Below are 19,563 nucleotides of genomic sequence, written 5' to 3'. Positions count from 1 at the left end.
TTGCCACTTGCAGCACCTGGGAAGCAAAGTGAATCTGTATATAAAATTGAGTCGATGTTAAGTAAACTCAGGCTTCCCTGGTAGCTCAGTTGGTAAAGAATCTGCCTGTTAATGCAGGAGACATAGGTTCAGTCATTGGGTTGGTAAAATCCCCTGGAGAATGAAATGGCAGTCCACTCCAGAATTCTTGCCTGGAGATTTCCATGGACAGAGGAGCCTGTCATGCTACAAACCAAGGAATCCTCCAGGCCAGAATACTAGAGTGGGTAGTCTTTTCCTTCTCTAGGGGATCTTCCCAACCTAGGGACTGAACCCAGGTCTCCCGCATTGCGAGCGGATTCCTTACCAGCTAATCTACAAGGGTTAGATTAAAGCGACTAAACAACAAATTGGCGTCTGGAGCAAAAATGCTAACCCTCTATGCCACCGGTAGGGGGCGTGTGTGCGCTGTGGGTACAGGACTGGCCTGGTCTGCTGCTGTCGAGGGCTGGCCCAACCCACTACTCATTTGACCTGCAGAGGTGCAGAGGGGGTGCAGGGCTGCGTGCTGGTGGGTCCCTGGATTAGAAACCCCAGGAAAGGAGCATTGAAGGAGCTGGGACTCCATTTCTCTTGACGCGGGCATCCCCTTCTCTTGAATTTACGCCACTTTGAATGGTTTCATTTGAAATTCTGGTTGGTGAGTATAGCTGTGCACTCTTGTGACTGTTTTTGTTATCTTGAAATGTGCTGGTGCTGGTAAGATTGCAAGATGATGACAGCACGCACAGACGTCTCTCAGCTACTGTGTCTCCCTTGATTATCTCCTTTCTGTACTGACTTAGCTTCAGTTAAATCGTCCTCTGAGGTAAAAGGAAGGAAGCGTGTAGGATTTTATTTACTTGACTGGCATCCATTTAAAACACAGTGTGCTTTATACCTTAAAGTTGGAATTGCAGATTCTGGTCTTCTTTGAAAACTAGAACTGTTTGAAAAATTAACTTCCTGCACAAGCTGCTTGAGTGTAAGAGCAGGGTCTTAGGCTTGTTGGAAAACCCATCACTGTCCAGCAGTGGGTCCATGCTGAGTCCTGGGTGGCATCCTGGACAGAATACTGAGTGCTGCCTCTGCTGCAGTCAACCCCCGCCCCCCCCCACCCCCGCCCCCCTCCCCCACAACCCCTCAACCCCCCCGTCCCGCCCCCAACTAGAGCAACTTCCTGCATTTCCCCAGAGCAGGCAGCCACCTAGTTGAATTTGACTGTCATTGTAATGGGCTCCTGAGGCTGTCACCTTTGGGAGATGCCTGGTTGGGACAGCACAGTGGTGCCTCAGAAAAGCTGAGTTGAGAGGGAAAACATTTGCCTTGAGGTGTAAAGGGAGGCACCATGCAAGCATTTAAAGACTAAGTTCCCTGCTGGCAGTTTTTAATGACCTGCTGATTTTATTAAACATTATAATAAGTTGGAGTTTTGGGCACTGAAGGGCAGGAGGTTTTGTGAGTAAGATTCAGAAAGACCAATATTTCTGTTAAATTTATTTTAGTCACAGAGGTATTTGCGTTGAATAGCAAATATTGGTACCTAATTGTGTTTTTATGTGTCTGAGCAAAGAAAACTGAATTGCTGATGGGTCCATGGCGTGTGGGATCTCAGTTCCCCATTCAGGCATCGAACTCATGTCCCCTGCATTGCAAGGCAGATTCTTAATCACTGGACCATCGTGAAAGTCTCTTTTTTATTTACTTTATCATGTGGGTCAGTTAGGACTTACCCCATTTTAAAAATATTCTTAGGACAGGATGGAAAAATGATAAAAGGTTAGTATTTTGTTATTACGTATTTTTAGTAAATGTGCTGTTCTAGTTGAGTCTAAATATTTGTAGACCTGAAACAGTGTTAAAATTGTTTATGAATGGGAAACAGATGAAAGTAAAGATTCATAGTTGGTGATTTGTTCAGTATCACTTAGCAGCATCAATATTTTTGTCCACAAATTAAGGTTTCCTGTGTTGTGCACATTGAAAATATTTGTCCACTGAAGCGTTTATGACCTTGTGTAAACACAAAGGCACTAGGACGTTTTGGTCGTTGCCAGGTTTGCAGTCCTTAATTTGGGGGTCTGGTGACAGAAAAGCGTCTGAAGATGTGAGAAAAAGTGAATGTCGCTCAGTTGTGTCCAACTCTGCAACCCTATGGGCTATATCCAGGCCAGAACACTGAAGTGGGTAGCCTTTCCCTTCTCTAGTGGATCTTCCCGACCTAGGAATCAAACTGGGGTCTCCTGCATTGCAGGTGGCTTCTTCACCAACTGAGCTATCAGGGAAGCCCTGAAGATGTGAGACAAGAATTTAAAGGTCAGATCATGCAAATAATTACTTTCTAAGAAAGAACTCCTTTTAAGATCTAACTCAGTAGTTTATTTCTGTGTTAAGAGGCAGTTTGCAGACATACTTGAAGAGTATCATTCTTTAAAGTCTTTGAAGATGTGAGACAAGACTTGCTCCTCTGGCAGCAGGGAGCCCTGCAAAGAGCACTCCTGATACGTGACAGACATGATGCTGGGCCTTTGTGGTCTTCCTCCCCCAGACCCAGACCTGCAGTCTCATCACATGGGGGAAAATCAGACAAATCTCAGTCAAGAGGAATTCAACAAAATGCCTGACCATCACTCCGCAAGACCGCCAAGGTCATGAAAAACAAGGAAGTCTGAGAAACTCTCACAGCAGGGAACCTAAGGAGATGCGTGACTGCATGTAATGTGGTGTCCTGGGTGGGGTCCTAGAGCAGAAAGAGGACATTATGTAAGAAAGCAAATACAAATACACTGTGGACTGCAGGGGATTTTTCTTTGAGTTACAATCCATAAGAGGAAGGTTGACATCAGTCTTGCTGCCTTTCTGAGCTCATCATAGCATCCAGAGCAGCTGTGATGGGATCCACTGTGACCCACCACCTCCGCCTCATCTCCTCCTCCTCCTCACCTCCTCTTCTCCTTCTCCTCCATATCATCTTCATGTCCTCCTCTTCATCTCCTCTTCCTCATCTCTTCTACTCCTCTTCTGTGTTTTTAAACTGTTCTGCTAGATTACTTGTGATAAAATGTCTTGGTCTTTTCTTACCTGTGAGGTGAAATATTAGATAAATAGATGATTTGGGGATTGCTATTTTCATTTGAAGTGGGCTGGAAGATAGCAGCCTTTAAGTATCTGAACTTTGTTGTATGTCTCAGGTGAATAGCAGTTGTTACCTTAGGACACAAAGAAATGTAAATAAGTTGTATTTGAGTTGAAAAATTACTTGGTCTGTCCTAATAAGCAAGCCAGGCATGCCTCAGAAAAACTGTTTTCATACAAAGACACAGAATTACAAGTTGAGAGAGAAGCTTATAGGGTGTATATATATAGGGTGTGTGTGTGTGTGTGTGTATATATATATATAAATATGTGTATATATATATAATCTTACTTTATAGATGGAGTGAATCAAGACTTAGATGATGACTCAGAGCTCGTTTGACAGTTGTATTGTTTACTAAGAAGGTGGGTAAGTAGTTTTTTGTGTGTGGATTAGTCTCTTCCATTTTAGTAGCTTCATCAGTGTCTTCCTCGTGACTTTGTAATTTTAGAGAGAACGTAAGTCTGTGTTGAGCATTAGATTTATTACTCATCTGGCCTGAGGCTGATGGTCATTTTGGAAAGCATTCCTGCCCTACCTGGCCAGTCGCTGAGAGTGACAACTTGCATAAATTACCACAAATTGGGTAAAAACACCTGTTTTCTTTAGCATTAATGGATGTTGTTTTTCATCATTCATCATGTCCAGAAACTTGATTTAAGTATGAGTTATTTATTGTCACTTTGAATTTCTGAGACTACTGGCTATCATTTCTGGGCAGTCGGGGAACATTTTTAGTGAGCAGCATTTTCCTTCTTATGATGGGTCCTCATTCTTTTTACATGTTCCAAGAGGCCACAGGGCCTCGCTGGAGTGAGTGTGTCTGAATTGGCAGAAATGAGATAGGTATAAACTCTGCTCTCAAGAACTTTGCTGTCCAGATAAGTATGTGGTTACTTGTACTGTATATCTCTTGAATTGTGTGAAATACAGAGGACAGGGGTAACGAGGATGCTCTGGGAGAGTTGGGCATGGTGCTTGGCTTTGCCTGAACAGATGGGCTTTTCACAAGAGGAGTTACAGGCCCAGATCAGATGGCCACGTAGGGTCTTGTAGCTGAGAGCAAGGATGGCTCCATGGAGCAGGTGGCCTAGAGGCTGGGTCTTCAGTGTCTGGAGGTTTCCAGAGGTGTGAGATGCCTTTGTGGAGAAAGGAATTTCAGCTGTTAAAGAAAGACATGCCAGTAGGAAAAGTTGAAATATATTTGGAAAATTCCATGATGGGGGATTGATTGTTGCTGAATCCTAGTCTTTGTAATAGATGAAGGGTGATACTGTTGATGTGATTTATGACTGTTATGGGGCCCTCACCCTGGCTGAGGTCGTGTATGTCAGTCAGCTCTCTTCACTGTAAAGTTACTCTCTTCCCGTTATTCAAAGAGAGCCACCCTTTAAGGGGTGACTGATGCTGTATAAAACATAGGTATTATTAACATATTGTGATAAAAACCAATCCATGAAAATCATGGATATTCCAGACCAGTTATCAGGCCTAGGAAAATGGCAAACAAATGCTAGACTTTACCTGCATTTTGAAAAAGATCCTCGTCTAAAGTTCACCTTCTCCGAAACTGGTACCTAAAGGTGGTTTCCTTTAGATGAGGTTTTAATAGGGAGACAAGAAGTAGTTAAGTGAGTTAAGAGGTTAACACTTGTCTTAGTGTCTGGTGTGAAGTCCTCACTCTGTAAATGTCAGGCAACACTTCCATCATCACCATCTTCCTTGTCCTTGAATCACTGAAGATCCTGTACACCGGACACCAGTGCATCCAGATTCTTAACAACCAGTCTCATTATTTCCATGTTGAATTTGAATTTCTAAAAAAGTTTTAAGACAAAAAATTTAATCATTTTTCAAGGTATAACAAATTTCATTATTGAAATATAATGAATGGTTTTTGCGAACTTTGATTGTCTCTTTAAGAGGTGTTGGTGTGGGCTGCTCTGGGAGATCGCCTCTTGATTGCACTGTTGTCAGTTCCTAAGCAACCACTGCCAAATTTGTCTGCACGTCACACAATTTGTTTGTTATCCAAGCTGTTTGGAATTCTTACCCTTGTACCAAAATAGACCAGGGAGGATGGAGCAGGACTGTACCGTGGCAGTGGGGTGCATTCAAGCATCCCTTCCGGAGGCGTCTCTCTGGCAGGAGAAAACAAGAAGCAGTGAGTCCTCACGAGGAGGAAGACTCCTGAAAGACCACCCAGGATGGGGCCTATCTGTGGCCCTGCTTCTCCGTTCTCCCTGGCTGCTCTGGCCAGCAGGGCAGGCAGTTGAAGCAGGTCAGAGGTGCTACTGCTGGAGAATGTGATCACCTCCATGGTTGCCAAGACCACTGAGGGTTATTACTGTGGATGAAAGGAACACTTGAGTCCTGATGGTGATCCCCAGTCATTAATGACTGTAAAGGTCTCTTGAAAGAAAGAGAGAATCCCTACTTTGAATTTTCCTCAATAAATAATTGTTGACTAATTAATAACAAACTGTTTCTCCAGCCCAATTAGAACAACATCTGCTTTGTAACAGGACTCTGAAGCATTGCCGCTTGCTTCTGGGACTCACCCCCTGACCTGTGAAGGAATGAAGGAACAGCAGGGACCTGGGAATGGCACTTGCCTTGAAACAGCATTCATGGAGAATGTCTGGATGCTCCAGCCGAGTAATTTTTATGAACTGTTAATTACATGTGCGGCCCAGTCCATTAAAACTGCAATGAGCATGTTAGCCTCTTTAGAATTTCTAAATATATGTGTGTGCATATCATGTTTGTGTGTAAATATACACATATGTATAAACACATCTATGTATATATGTGCATATATGTATATATGTACAAAGTCTGGATTTCTTCAGAGTCTGGATTATTTCTTCAAAGTCTGGATACCAAGGTCACACTACTTGAGAGTGGGGAAGCTGAGTTCTCGTAGAAGCTACACAAATTACTTCTTCAGTGACCTTGGCCAAATCATGCCTTTTCCTGGCTTCAAATTCCTTGTCTCAGGAGCTGGTTAGTTAGGCCTCTTCGAGCTCCAAGATATCACGTGGTTTTTGAGATTACTGCTGCATCTGGTCAGAGCCCTAGCGCCCTCTAACCAGGGCAGGGCATCAGCTTCTGCCTGTGAAATGCCCAGTCTGTCATTTAGAATAGACTGGGTTGGGTGTTAGAACCAAGGATCCCCTTGATTGGTCTCTCCATCTGCTTGGATTTTAAATTAAGTGTTAGCAGAAAGAATGAAAGTGTTGTGTTAGTTGCTCAGTCATGTCCGACTCTTTGTGACCCCATGGACTGTAGTCCGACAGGCTCCTTCGTTCATGGGATTCTCCAGACAACAATACTGGAGTGGGTTGCCATTTCCTTTTCCAGATGATCTTCCAGACCCAGGGATCAAACCCCGGTCTCCCACGTTGCAGACAGACCCTTTACCATCTGAGCTACCAGGGAAGCAGAAAGAGTAGAACTCCTCAGTTCCTGGTTTGCTTTTATTTTTTCTTTCCAAAATTATGTTGTTTAAATAGAGGAGTCAGGGAATGATTTTCAAGGATTTGAAGCCCTCAGTGGGTGAGGTGCTGGCAAGAGTGCCCTTTTGCTTCGTAGGCAAGGCAACTGTAGGAAGAACTCAGATCACTGGCTTTCCCTCTGTGGCTTCTGCGCAGGTGTTTGGAGTGATAGGTAACTCGGCACCATCTCGGACCCAAAAGAGTCAGGCTCTTGCTTCCTGGGCCAGGACTCTGCTTCGCTAGCCCCAACAGGCTGGCAGGAAGACATGGAGCTCACTCCTTTTCCAGGGACCCCTGAGAAGGCGCATTTCACATGACCCAGCAGTCTGAGTAGGTCACTGAAGTGACAGGATTTTGAAAACAGAAAAATTTTCTCCTCGTCCATGAGTTTTGAATTTAATCTTTTTTCCACAAGACGAGAAATCAGACAGTTTATCTTAGTTTGTCTGTGAAAGGGTCTTCATGCGATCAAGCCTCCTTTTTCATTCTTGACCTTTTATCTTGAGAATAATTTTTAAAAACTCCAATCTCAGCATCAGTGTTCAGGATGCAGCAGCTCCTATTTATGTGGTTGATGAGACGTAGGACCTGGAATGCAGAGCTGGAGTCGAAATTACCACCAAGAGTGTGCAGGTGAGCTGTGAGCTGTTTGGTGCTGTGACTGGCTGTTTTGTCAGATCATTCAAGTATGTGTGGAATAAAGGAAAACCATGATCCTAGTCCTTTGTTTCCACATTACTACTGTGACTTTAGGAGAATGTCTGTGATTCTGTTTTTGCACTTGTAAACTGGCCTTGATTGTGTCCCTGGGCCACTGGCCTTGATTGTGTCAGGGGTGTGTAAAACCTCCCAGTTTGCAGATCTTACATCTCAGGGGACAACCCAATTTGGTAGTAGAGGCCCTATCCTGTAGCTGTTCTTCAGGTTCTGTGTTTGAAAAGCTGAAAGATTTGGGGGCTTTTAACTGGACATGAACTGTTACAGTTATTTGGGTGACAGGATGCAGATAATGAGTCTTGTTGGTCCTTTCGAAATGGACCTCGGTCAGTGTAGCTGTTGCAGTTTACCCTTTCTTTAGGGCACCACCCACTTATATTTCCTCAGGTCATAGAATTTGGAATTTTGAAAATTTCTCAGTGAGAAATAGATGCACACTTTACAGCTCCTTAAGATCTTGTTGCTGCTGCTGCTAAGTCACTTCAGTTGTGTCCGACTCTGTGCGACCCCATAGATGGCAGCCCAACAGGCTCCCCCATCCCTGGGATTCTCCAGTCAAGAACACTGGAGTGGGTTGCCATTTCCTTCTCCAATGCATGAAAGTGAAAAGTGAAAGTGAAGTCACTCAGTTGTATCCGACTCTTAGCGACCCCATGGACTGCAACCTACCAGGCTCCTCCATCCATGGGATTTTCCAGGCAAGAATACTGGAGTGGGGTGCCATTGCTTGTAGTTAAATTGTTGAGCACTATTTCTGAGTAAATGAGATAATTAAGATTTTTAAAGAAATACATGAGAGGATAAACCATTTCTGCCAGTGATTAAACACCGCAGCTGAGGAACCTGATGAGTGGAGGAGGTGTTTGTGGGAGTGCTCTTCATGGTCCCAAGGACTGTCCTGACTGCAGTGCAGGAAGACTATCCAGAGGCACGTAGCGTGGTGACACTCATTCAGAGCTCATGCACTGAACCTTACCTGTTGCTGTTTCTACCATATCTGCAGTTAACTTCCTCCATTGAAATCTTGAACCTGTCAAAAGTCATCCATGAAGGCTGGAATCAACTTCTTTCAAACTCCTATTAATGTTGGTCTTTTGAGCTCTTTTCATGATTCATGAGTATTCTTAATGGCATCTGGAGTGTGAATCTCTTCAAGAAGGCTTTCAGTTTTCTGTGGCTAGATCCATCAGAGGAATCACTATGGTAGCTATCATCTTATGAAATGTATTTCTTAAATGTTGAGACTTGAAATCAAAACTTATTCCTTGACCCATGGGCTGCAGAATGTATGCTGTGTTAGCAGGCATGAAAGCAATACTGCAGAGCTGAGCGGTCACCTGTGAGTGAGGCCAGTGAGACTCAACAGCACTCGGTATTGTCTGCCACTTACTATGCACACGTGGCTTTGTTGGACCTTTGACACTCTTAGGGCATCAGGGGGTGATGAGGAAGAAGGTGGTGTGACTGATGCAAGTCAGACCTTCATCAGTGTGTTTCTAGTATGTTCCCATGACGATGGAGCTTTGGGGAAGAAGATGACTTACCTTGTTTAATTGGGAAAAATGAAATACTTGAATAGTCAGTTACTTTTTCAGTGGGTGTCTTTCTGACTTTTTAAACTCTGACCTAGAGGGAGAAATACATCTCTTATCCCAGCCCAGTACAAACACAGACCCTTACGTGCAGAGCCCAAGCATACCTTCACTATTGCACTGCCTGCCTTGTGGATTGTGAGTTGGCTTAAAATCACTGTTTAGTTTCCTTTCTCTCTGAAGGCCAGACGGGTAACCCCACGGTTAGGGAAGGTAATGAGCTGTCTTCCACAGTCACGTGGAGATGTGCCGTGGGCCGAAGCATGAGTAGTGTTTGGTAGAGTGGATAAGACATATTGTCACTTGTGTGCTTGATGGGCTTGGCACTGGGTAGTCAGCCTGGCTTTTAACCCTTTTAAGAAAATTCTTACACAGTAAAGAGTGTAGGTATGATTTTTCCATGGTGGGGTGATTAGTGGTGTGCTCCCTTCAGTTTTTAATGTTGTATTTCACTCTTGGAATTCTGAGATGAGAAACAAGGCCATGAAAAAGAAAATTTGTCATCTACGAATAGTTTAACAGGAAGTCATGGTTCCCAGTTGGAGTATAGAAGGAAACCAGTACTTGGTGAAGTGGTCCAAGTTCGAGGTGTTTCTTAGGAGTTTATTATCTGAGTTGCATAGGTAAAACTTGGTTTTATGAATCAGCATTTACATGTAGAGGTGTTTTTAAACTTATGAAGTGCTATTTGCCGAATACTTTCATTTCATAGTTCTTTTTATTATATCGCTATTATTGAGATATTTCACATATGCAGTATAATTCCCCTATTTAAAGTATAGAATTCAGTAGTTTTTAGTATATTCACAGAATTGCAAAACCATCACCATGATCTAAATTTAGAACATTTCTGTCAGTCTGAACAGAAACTTGAAGCCCATTACTAGCCACCCACCTTTTCTCCCAAGCTCCCAGCTTTAGCCCCACTCATCTCCTACTAGTCTCTGAATCTGCCTGCTTGGGATATTTCATATCAGTGTCTTTTGTGACAGCCTTCTTTCACGTAGCATGATATCTTCAAGGTTTTCTCATGTGGTAGCATGTATTAGTGCTTCATTTTGATCTAGTTTCAAAGCCAGCTTTTCACCACAAGTATGATAATTAGCTGTGAGCTTTGGTTGATGCCCTTCTGTTCCTGGTTTGTTGAGTGTTTTTATGATAAAAAGGTGTTGCATTTTTGCCAAATACTTTCTCCATTTTTTTTTCCTAAGCTTTAAGCCAGCTTTTTTTCATTTGTTTACTTATAATAGTATATCACTTTAAATGATTTTTAGATGTTAAGCTAACCTTTCAGTCCTTGAAAAAATCCCAATTGGTCATGATAGATTATTGTTGTTCAGTTGCTAAGTCATGTCTGACTCTTTGTGACCCCATGGACTGCAGCTCGGCAGCCTGTCCTTCATTATCTCCTGGGGTTTGCTCAGACTCATGTCCATTGAGGTATCAATAGCCTCAGATATGCAGATGACACCACCCATCTGGCAGAAAGCAAAGAGGAACTAAAGAGCCTCTTGATGAAGGTAAGAGAGTGAAAAAGCTGGCTTAAAACTCAACATTCAAAAAACTGAGATCATGGCATCCGGTCCCATTCATGGCAAATAGATGGGGAAACAATGGAAACAGTGACAGACTTTATTTTCTTGGGCTCCAAAATCACTGCAGATGGTGACTGCAGCCATGAAATTAAAAGACACTTGCTCCTTGGAAGAAAAGCTCTGACCAACCTAGCTGCTGCTGCTAAGTCGCTTCAGTCATGTCTGACCCTGTGCGACCCATAGACGGCAGCCCACCAGGCTCCCCCGTCCCTGGGATTCTCAAGGCAGGAACACTGGAGTGGGTTGCCATTTCCTTCTCCAATGCATGAAAGGGAAAAGTGAAAGTGAAGTCGCTCAGTCGTGTCCGACTGACCCCTTGGACTGCAGCCTACCAGGCTCCTGCATCCATGGGATTTTCCAGGCAAGAGTACTGGAGTGGGGTGCCATTGCCTTCTCTGGACCCACCTAGACAGCATATTAAAAAGCAGAGACATTACTGACAAAGGTCCATCTAGTCAAAGCTATGGTTTTTCCAGTAGTCATGTATGGATGTGAGAGTTGGACCATAAAGAAAGCTGAGCACTGAAGAATTGATGCTTTTGAACTGTGGTGTTAGAGAAGACTCTTGAGAGTCCCTTGGACTGCAAGGAGATCCAACCAGTCAGTCCTAAGGGAAGTCAACCCTGAATATTCATTAGAAGGACTGATGCTGAAACGGAAGCTTCAATACTTTGGCCACCTAATACGAAGAGCCAGTTCATTAGAAAAGCCCCTGATGCTGGGAAAGATGGAAGTCAGGAGGAGAAGTGGATGACAGAGGATAAGATGGTTGGATGGCATCACCGACTCAATGGACATGAGTTTGAGCAAGCTCTAGGAGATGGTGAAGGACAGGGAAGCCTGGTATGCTGCAGTCCATGGGGTCTCAAAGAGTCAGAGATGACTGAACGACTGAAAAAGCAACATGTCCATTGAGTTAGTGATGCCATCCAGCCATCTCATTCTCTGTCTCCCCCTTCTCCTCCTGCCCCCAATCTTTCCCAGCCTCAGAGTCTTTTGTGATGAGTCAGCTTTTCGCATCAGTTGGCCAAAGTTATTGGAGCTTCAGCAACAGTCCTCCCAGTGAATATTCAGGGTTGATTTCTTTACAATTGACTGGTTTGATTTCCGTGCTTTCTATGGGATTCTCAAGAGTCTTTTCCAGCACCACAATTTGAAAGCATCAGTTCTTTGGTGCTCAGCCTTCTTTATGGTCCAACTCTTAGTTCATTCATGAGTACTGGAAAAACCATAGCTTTGAATATATGGCCTTTGTCAGCAAAGTCATGTTTCTCCTTTTTAATATGCTGTCTAGGTTAGTCATAGCTTTCCTTCCAAGGAGTAAGTATATTTTAATTTCATGGCTGCAGTCGCCATCCACAGTGATTTTGGAGCCCACGAAAATAAAATCTGTCACTGCTTCCACTTTTCCCCTTTCTATTTGCCATGAAGTGTTGGGACCAGCTGCTTTGATCTTAGTTTTTTGAATGCTGGGTTTTAGCCAGCTTTTTCATTCTCCTCTTTCACCCTCATCAAGAGACTCTTTAGTTCCTTGTCAGTTTCTGCCATTAGAGTGGTGTCATCTGCGTACCTGAGGTTGTTGATTTTTCTCCCGACAATCTTGATTCCAGCTTATGATTGATCTAACCTGGTATTTTGCGTGATGTACTCTGCATATAAGTTAAATAAGCAGGGTGACAGTATACAGCTTTGATGTACTCCTTTCCCAATTTCAGGGCTTCCCTCATAGCTCAGTTGGTAAAAAAATCTGCCTGTGATGCAGGAGATCCCAGTTCGATTTCTGGGTCGGGAAGATCCCCTGGAGAAGGGAAAGTCTACCCACTCCAGTATTCTGGCCTGGAGAACTCCAGGCCATGGGATTACACTCCGTGGGGTCGCAAAGAGTTGGACGTGACTGAGGGACTTTCACTTTCACTTTCCTAATTTCTAACCAGTCAGTGGTTCCATGTCCAACTCTAAATGTTGCTTCTTGACCCACATGCAGGTTTCTTAGGAGAAGGTAAGGTAGTCTGGTTCCCATCTCTTTAAGAATTTTCCACAGTGTATTGTGATCCACACTGTCATAAGTTTTAGTGTAGCAAATGAAGGCAAAGTAGATATTTTTCTGGAATTCCCTTGCTTTCTCTGTGATCCAGTGGCTGCTGGCAATTTGATCTCTGGTTCCTCTGCTTTTTCTAAATCCATCTTGTACATTTGGAAATTCTCGGTTCATATACTGCCAAAGCCTAGCTTGAAGGATTTTGAGCATAACTTGCTAGCATGTGAAATGAGTACAATTTTACGGAAGTTTGAACATTCTTTGGCATTGCTCTTCTTTAGGATTGAAAACTGACCTTTTGCAGTCCTGAACACACTGCTGAGTTTTCCAAATTTGCTGATATATTGAGTACAGCATCATCTTTTAGGATTTGAAATAGCTCAGCTAGAATTCCATCACCTCTGCTAGCTTTTGTTGATAGTAATGCTTCCTAAGGCCCACTTGATCTCATACTCCAGGATATCAAGCTCTAGGTACATGATCACACTATCATGGTTATGCAAGTCATTAAGACCTTTTTTTTTGTATGGTTCTCCTGTGTATTCTTGTCACCTCTTTAATCTCTTATGCTTCTGTTAGGTCCTTATTGATTCTGTCCTTTATTGTGCCCATTCTTTCATAAAATGTTCCCTTGATACTTGAAATCTTAAGAGAGCTCCACTCTTGAAAGTCGTGTTGAGTAGCAGTCATGGGCCCTGGTTCCACCTTGTTTCTTCTGTATGGCGCACAGGTCACAGGTTTTCTGAACTCCAGTTTGCTTGTTTAATCCAGATGAGGACTCTGGATTAGTCGAAAGTTTCAGAAGCCACCTAGGGGTTTTGTTAGAATGCAGGCTCTGGTTGAGCCAGTGTGGGATGGCACCCAATTTCCTGTGTTTCTAACCATCACTCTGGACCACACTTTGAGTACACAGTTTCAAGGGGTTATTTTATTTCATGCTCCCACTGGCTATACAGTGGAGGACTCGGCTTTATTTTACACATGAGAAAACAGCTTTTGCAGCTGATGGAGTCAGATGGCAGGACTGGAACCAGACTGGGGTCTAACTGGCCCTGAATTTATCCATGTGAAGTATAAACTTCATACTGCTTTCCATTTTCTCCTGGGTTTGCAAGAGTAACTGTGGTTCTCTAAGTAAAAGCCACTTAGTAGGGAGAAGCTTAACTGTTGTGAAAATAAATATTGAGACAAACACAGAATAATAATAATTCTTTTTTTCAATAGAGGGAAAAAGTATTGTCATGGTATCAATAGTGTGCAGGTCAACTCCATAGTGCATTAATACAGGGACTTCATTGCTGTTTTGCAGCTATTTTAGGGTTATTTAACTTAGACTGATTTATTTAAGAAATGTTTAATCTGCTGTCAGCTTGGTAGCTGAGTCAAACCATGTAACATTTTTACAAAATGATGGGGCGTGAGGCACTGTGGTTGGAACACATGTAGGGCATTGAACATTTCTAGATAAATAGCTCTCTGTGTTACAGTTTTTTTTTTTTAATTTTAATAATATATTTAACCCAGTGTATCCAAAATATTTTTTCAACCAACAAACAATCGACAAAAACATTACTGAGATTTCTTCATTCTTTTTCTTTTTTTCCATTCTAAGTCTTCAAAAATGGCACAGCCATTTTATACTCTCTCCAGTTTGGGAATCCCTTGCTGTCCTTTGGGAATCCCTTGCTGTACTAAACTTCTATATCTCCTTTTAAGAGCTCTTTGTCTTATAAGGTTAAACATAATTGTTTAATCAGATATTACTGCCAAAATATCTGAAACAAGCCAAAAGCTTGTTAGAAATGTGAACTTTCATCTCTTCTTAGCCTTTTGGCTAAGATCAAGTGAATTAAGAGCTTTCATTTACTACTATTATGCTGCAGTGCATCCCCAGTAGCTAATGTGCCTTGAGATATTAAGTAGTCATGGTATGGAACTATTGTGATGAGCAAGGTATTTAAAATTGTTTTCTTTTTTTATATTATTCTTTAAAAATCTCTATTTTTATATATGAATTATAAACTGCTGCTGCTGCTGCTGCTGCTAAGTCACTTCAGTCGTGTCCGACTCTGTGCGACCCCATAGACGGCAGCCCACCAGGCTCCTCTGTCCATGGGATTCTCCAGGCAAGAATACTGGAGTGGGTTGCCATTTCCTCCTCCATGTGTTACAGTTTTTAAACACTAAAAATACATTAGTGAATTATTCTTTGCTATAGGCTGATGTCCACAAATGTCAAATAAACTACTACTGTGTTTTGAGTCTGTAGGAATGTAAAGTTCGTGTTCTTTTAAAATCCTCATCCATGACTTTAAGTGTAGCAAACTTACTAAAATGTACTATTTTGTGTTTTAAAGGCCAGATTCCAGGGTGTAAGTTTTATGTGGAAAATTTCATCTCAGGGCAGAATTTTATAGCATAGTCATAAACCTCAAAGAATGGGAATCTGTAATGGACAGAGCCATCACCTCTGACCAGAGTCGCCCTAACAGGCACACAAGACACATAAATGTCTCCCAGGGCCTCTGGCTCATGTAGAGACACAGAATCTTTACAGATTTTGAGAGTTAGTGCCTCAGTGGAATGTACATAGGTCCCCCGGAAACCACTGACCTGCTTTGATTAGTTTCAGGGCCCTTTGTCTGCAGACAGAACCCAGGATGAATCCCACCCAACTGTGAATGCTTGCAGGTCAGTCATGCTCAAGGTCTGTGCGTTTTCTCCAGGACTGTGTGTGTCACACAGGTCAGTGAATGGAGGGCCTTCACAGAGGGAATCTTGGGGCTGGAGGTGGGGGCTCAGCCCTGGTGGCCGCCACAGCCCCCGTGAAAGGACAAGCAGACAAGAACCACTCATCTGTCATGGTTAGCCACACATCCTGTGGGTGCAGGTGAAGCCGTTGGGTGGCATGTAGGGGTAGAGATGTGCATGGTGTTAAGTGACATGGTACCGGGAAGTTATTTTGTTACTTGTATTAACATGTGGTGAGTTTATTTTTAATGAAAAAATATTTAACATCTTCAGTTTTAATTTCAAATATGGTAAATGCTGGTAGATGTCATCCACATAGAGCTCTTTGGGGTAATGAGTCATGTTTAAGGGTACAGCGGGACCATGCCCCTGGAGGGCCGCCGGCCTCAGCAGTGCAGGAGGGAGGGCCCGGGAGGGTCCCAGGAGGATCCCGGGAGGGAGCACACTGACCAGAGAGCTGGTTCAGCACAGCCTGAGAGCAGGTGTTGTTTAAATAGTTCTTTCTCTCTGAAAGAAAGGCGAAGGCTTCTGTGCAGTCCCCATAGCCGAAGACTATCTCCCCTTGCTTGTACTGAACTTTTTAGTGTGATATTAGGTCAGATGAGTCATGTTTGTCAGATAAAACATAAGGTTCTAGGTGCTGTTGTCCTGTTCAGACCAAAAGAAATAAAGATCCAGAGCAAATAAAAAACAAGCTATAAAAATCTTAGAAGAAAAATATGTATAGAGTATTGGAGAGAAGACCTTCCTAATCAATGAGAAGCTTTGAAGCCATAAAGGAAAAAGATTATAACAATATATGATGGCATAAAAATTTATATTATCTCTAAACCCACGGAAAAGTTTCAAGAAGTGACAGACCAGGAGAAAATATTTGTAACACGTGTAGCAGATAAGATGTATAGCCATAATATGTAAAGACTGCTTACAAATGAGAAAGCTACAAATAAAGTAATATGAACTAATATGAAGAAAAATACAAATTACCACTAATCATAGGGAAAGATCACAATCACTAGTAACCAGGGAAATACAAATGACAACAAGATACATGTTTTTGCCCTCCGCCCCCACGCCCCCTGCAAATTAGTACAAATGGAAAGGGCCCAGCGTCTGGAGCCACGAGGCAGGAGATTCCCTTCCCTCTCTCTGACAAGAGCAAGTGTAGAAGGTCGTGTCAGTGTGTGGAATCTCTGCTTAGGGATGCTCACAAGTGTGGGTCCCACACAAATCTTTTTGATCATGGTAGAAAAAAGAAATCTAGCGGCATAAAGAGCAGTTGCTTAGAGAATGCAAGGTCCAGTGTTTCGTGTTTAGGAACTGGGGAATGAGATCTTGTTTAAAGATGTTTGTGAAGTATTGAGTGGAAAAAAAGAACAATATATTTGTACAGCAATTCCATTCATTGAAAAGAAGAAAGCCCTTATTCAAGACGTGAAAGACAGATACACAGAATGGCTGAGTTGTGCCCTGGATGACATGGGCATCGCGGTGAGAGCTGCTGGCTCGTGCAGGAAACTTGTATATTGTACACTATTTCCATATATGTTCTTTACATTTTAAAGGCATCTTCATTATTTTTTTATAATAAAAATACTTTTCAAGTGAAACAAATATATATCCACAAATGTCCATAGAAGTATGACAATGTAATTTGATTGATTTGCTGCAAATGGTCATCTGCATAGCCTTCCATATTCAGAACAAGATGACATGGGCTGACAGCTTCCAAGTGAAGCCTTAACGCGTGTAGAGGCGTGTAAGGCCCCTCACTGAAGTCATCATCCAAAAAGCAGTACAGTTTTCTTGAGAAGAGAAAACATTTATCAATTCCAGGGCACAAGGCAGCCTGAAAGGCAAGTTTTGAATACTCTGCTGTGCCGGGGTCCAGCCCCGGTGGAGTCAGGGGTTTCAAAGAGGAGACGGCATCGGCGATCAGGAAACAACAGCTTATTTAAACGTTAATTAAGGGTATAAAGAGTAATAGAATAAGGATAGCTCAGTGAGGAAATTCAGTGGAGAAAATAGGCTGAAATAAGGATAGCTCAGTGAGGAAATTCAGTGGAGAAAAGAGGCTGAATAATTCAGCCAGAAGGTGAGAGAAAGAACGACATGGGGAGACCAAGTTTCGGTGAACAAGGCCTGCACTTTATTTTCCAAAGTAGTTTTTATACCTTAAGTTATGCATAGAGAATAATGGGGGAAGGGGTAGAGTCATGCAGTAAGCCAGGCTTTCTTCCTGCAAACTTATCATACGCAAAAGTTTAGGTGATTTGCATCATCTTCTGGCCCAGAGGCCTGTTAACATTTTAAGACTCTTTCTTCAGAAAGTTTATTTTTCTCTAAAGGTGATTGGTCAGGAGCCACCCTCCAAAAGCATTAGATAAAGTTGCATTCCTATAGGGCAAAGGTGTGGTGGGCTATAACCAGTAAAAGAATTAACTCAAGGGTCCAAGGTTACAAACACTGCCAGGGACACAGCAGGTAAGGGATATGGAGACTTAGCAGCAAACATTGGCCCAACAAGTGAAAAACCCTTCACCAATACAATTTCTAATCAATCTTTTAACTGCTCAGAGGAATCTGTATTTAGACAGTTTAGAACATCTCATGCCTCTCACAAATGGGGGGCTCTGAGCAATCACATGTGGCCGGAAAAACCTATTCAGGCAGGCTAGAGGACTTCCAAAGGAGATTTTAGGTTGAAACACTATCAGACCCAGGAACTTTATTAACTGGAGCTGTAAGTTAACTCTTTTTCAGAGAGAGGTAGTGGGGGACAGCCCCCTGTAAAGTCAGAGGTGTAGGTGAGAGCACAAAGCAGTAAAGTAGGCAGACTCTGGTTTTGGGGGTAGGTGCTCAAGAATTTCCAGGGGGACTCCTGAGGCTCGATCCCGCCTTTGCGTATGCCGAGCCTCCTTCCTCATGACCTTTGCCGCGGGCTGAGTTCCTCACGCTGGCTCACGGCAGTGATAGAATTCCAGTTGAGCTATTCCAGATCCTGAAAGATTATGCTGTGAAAGTGCTGCACTCAATATGCAATATGGTGGGAGATGGCTCCCGGCACTGCTGTTCATTCACAAAATAGAAATAAAAGTCGATAAAACAAGGCATTTTCTTAGGTTCAGTCTCGGTGCCACATTGGCAGCCCTTGATTCCATGCTTCCTATCTGCTTGTCCCCAGAACTGTGGTCCCCTCCTAAGATGCCCACCTTGCGCTTGGCGGCCAGGGTGGGCCTCAATCTGCCTGCAGGAGTGATCCTCCAGGTGGGCACCTATGCAGTGGGTGCCCCAGAACCCAGCTTGGGCTCTGGAGTCTGTCCTCAGTCCACCACTTTGCCTGCCGTCAGGAGCACAAGATGATGGAGGTGGGCTCCTCATTGCTCATGCAGCCTCATCTGTGTCCTCGGGGATGGGCTTTGGGGTCCAGTCACACAGGCACCACTGAGTCCTAGACACGGACAGTTGTGTGCAGGCAGAGCGTTGTGAAGAAGTGTTTCTGCCTCACACGTGTGTCATGCCCACAGCGTGTGAGGATAGATGAGGTCACACTGGTGTCTGCAGCCCAGCTGCAGAGTCTCAGCCCTGGCCCTCAGACAGGCAGTGATTTCAGTTTCCCGGAGGTGCTGCCATTTTGATCCTGGTAGTGCTTTGTAGCTTCTGGGGGCTTCCTCCCCGAGGATGTACAAGTGCAGACAAGCCCCTGCCCACCAGCCACGAGGCCTTGGGTGTCCAGAGCACAACAGAGCAGAGCGGACAGCTACCGTAGGGAGCCCAGTCATGGGCCAGGGGTGCATCCAGCCCACCCACCTGGGCCCTGCCGCCGCCCCATCCCCTGCCTGCCCTGGCAGGCCCATTTGTCAGTCTCTGTCCCTCAGGTGTGAAGCGGGGGCCAAGGTTGGGGTGGAGGATGGTGCCACAGGATGGGATTCATGGGTTCAGGAAGACCCTCCTTCTAACCCCACAGGATGATGCAGGGCTGGCCCTGGGCTCCGCTTCCCACAGAAGCACTGGCACCCACGCCCCCACACACTGCTGGTGAATGCATGGGTGGGGAGTGTGTGGTTTAGACAGACTTCTGTAATGGTGCAGTGGGAACCCAGTGGAGACGTGTCCTGTCCTTTCTCTGGGTGGTGCCTCTTCCCTCCAGGGTGCTGCGCGGCCATGGGGAGATGCTTTGGGAATCATAGTTTCAACATCTAGGGGCGGGAGGTCTGCC

The 19,563-nt window shown here is 43.8% G+C and overlaps 1 protein-coding gene across 3 annotated transcripts in view; it reads left to right on the top strand.

The window, feature by feature from the left end:
• Positions 1-19,563, top strand: part of LDLRAD4 (low density lipoprotein receptor class A domain containing 4) — a 61,831-nt gene that overhangs the window by 24,123 nt on the left and 18,145 nt on the right. The window lies entirely within an intron of this gene.

The sequence above is a fragment of the Bison bison genome, unplaced genomic scaffold (genome assembly GCF_000754665.1).
Source record: "Bison bison bison isolate TAMUID 2011002044 unplaced genomic scaffold, Bison_UMD1.0 scf7180017864453, whole genome shotgun sequence".
Classification (NCBI taxonomy): Eukaryota; Metazoa; Chordata; class Mammalia; order Artiodactyla; family Bovidae; genus Bison; species Bison bison.
This window is presented reverse-complemented; position numbering and strand designations above follow the sequence as displayed.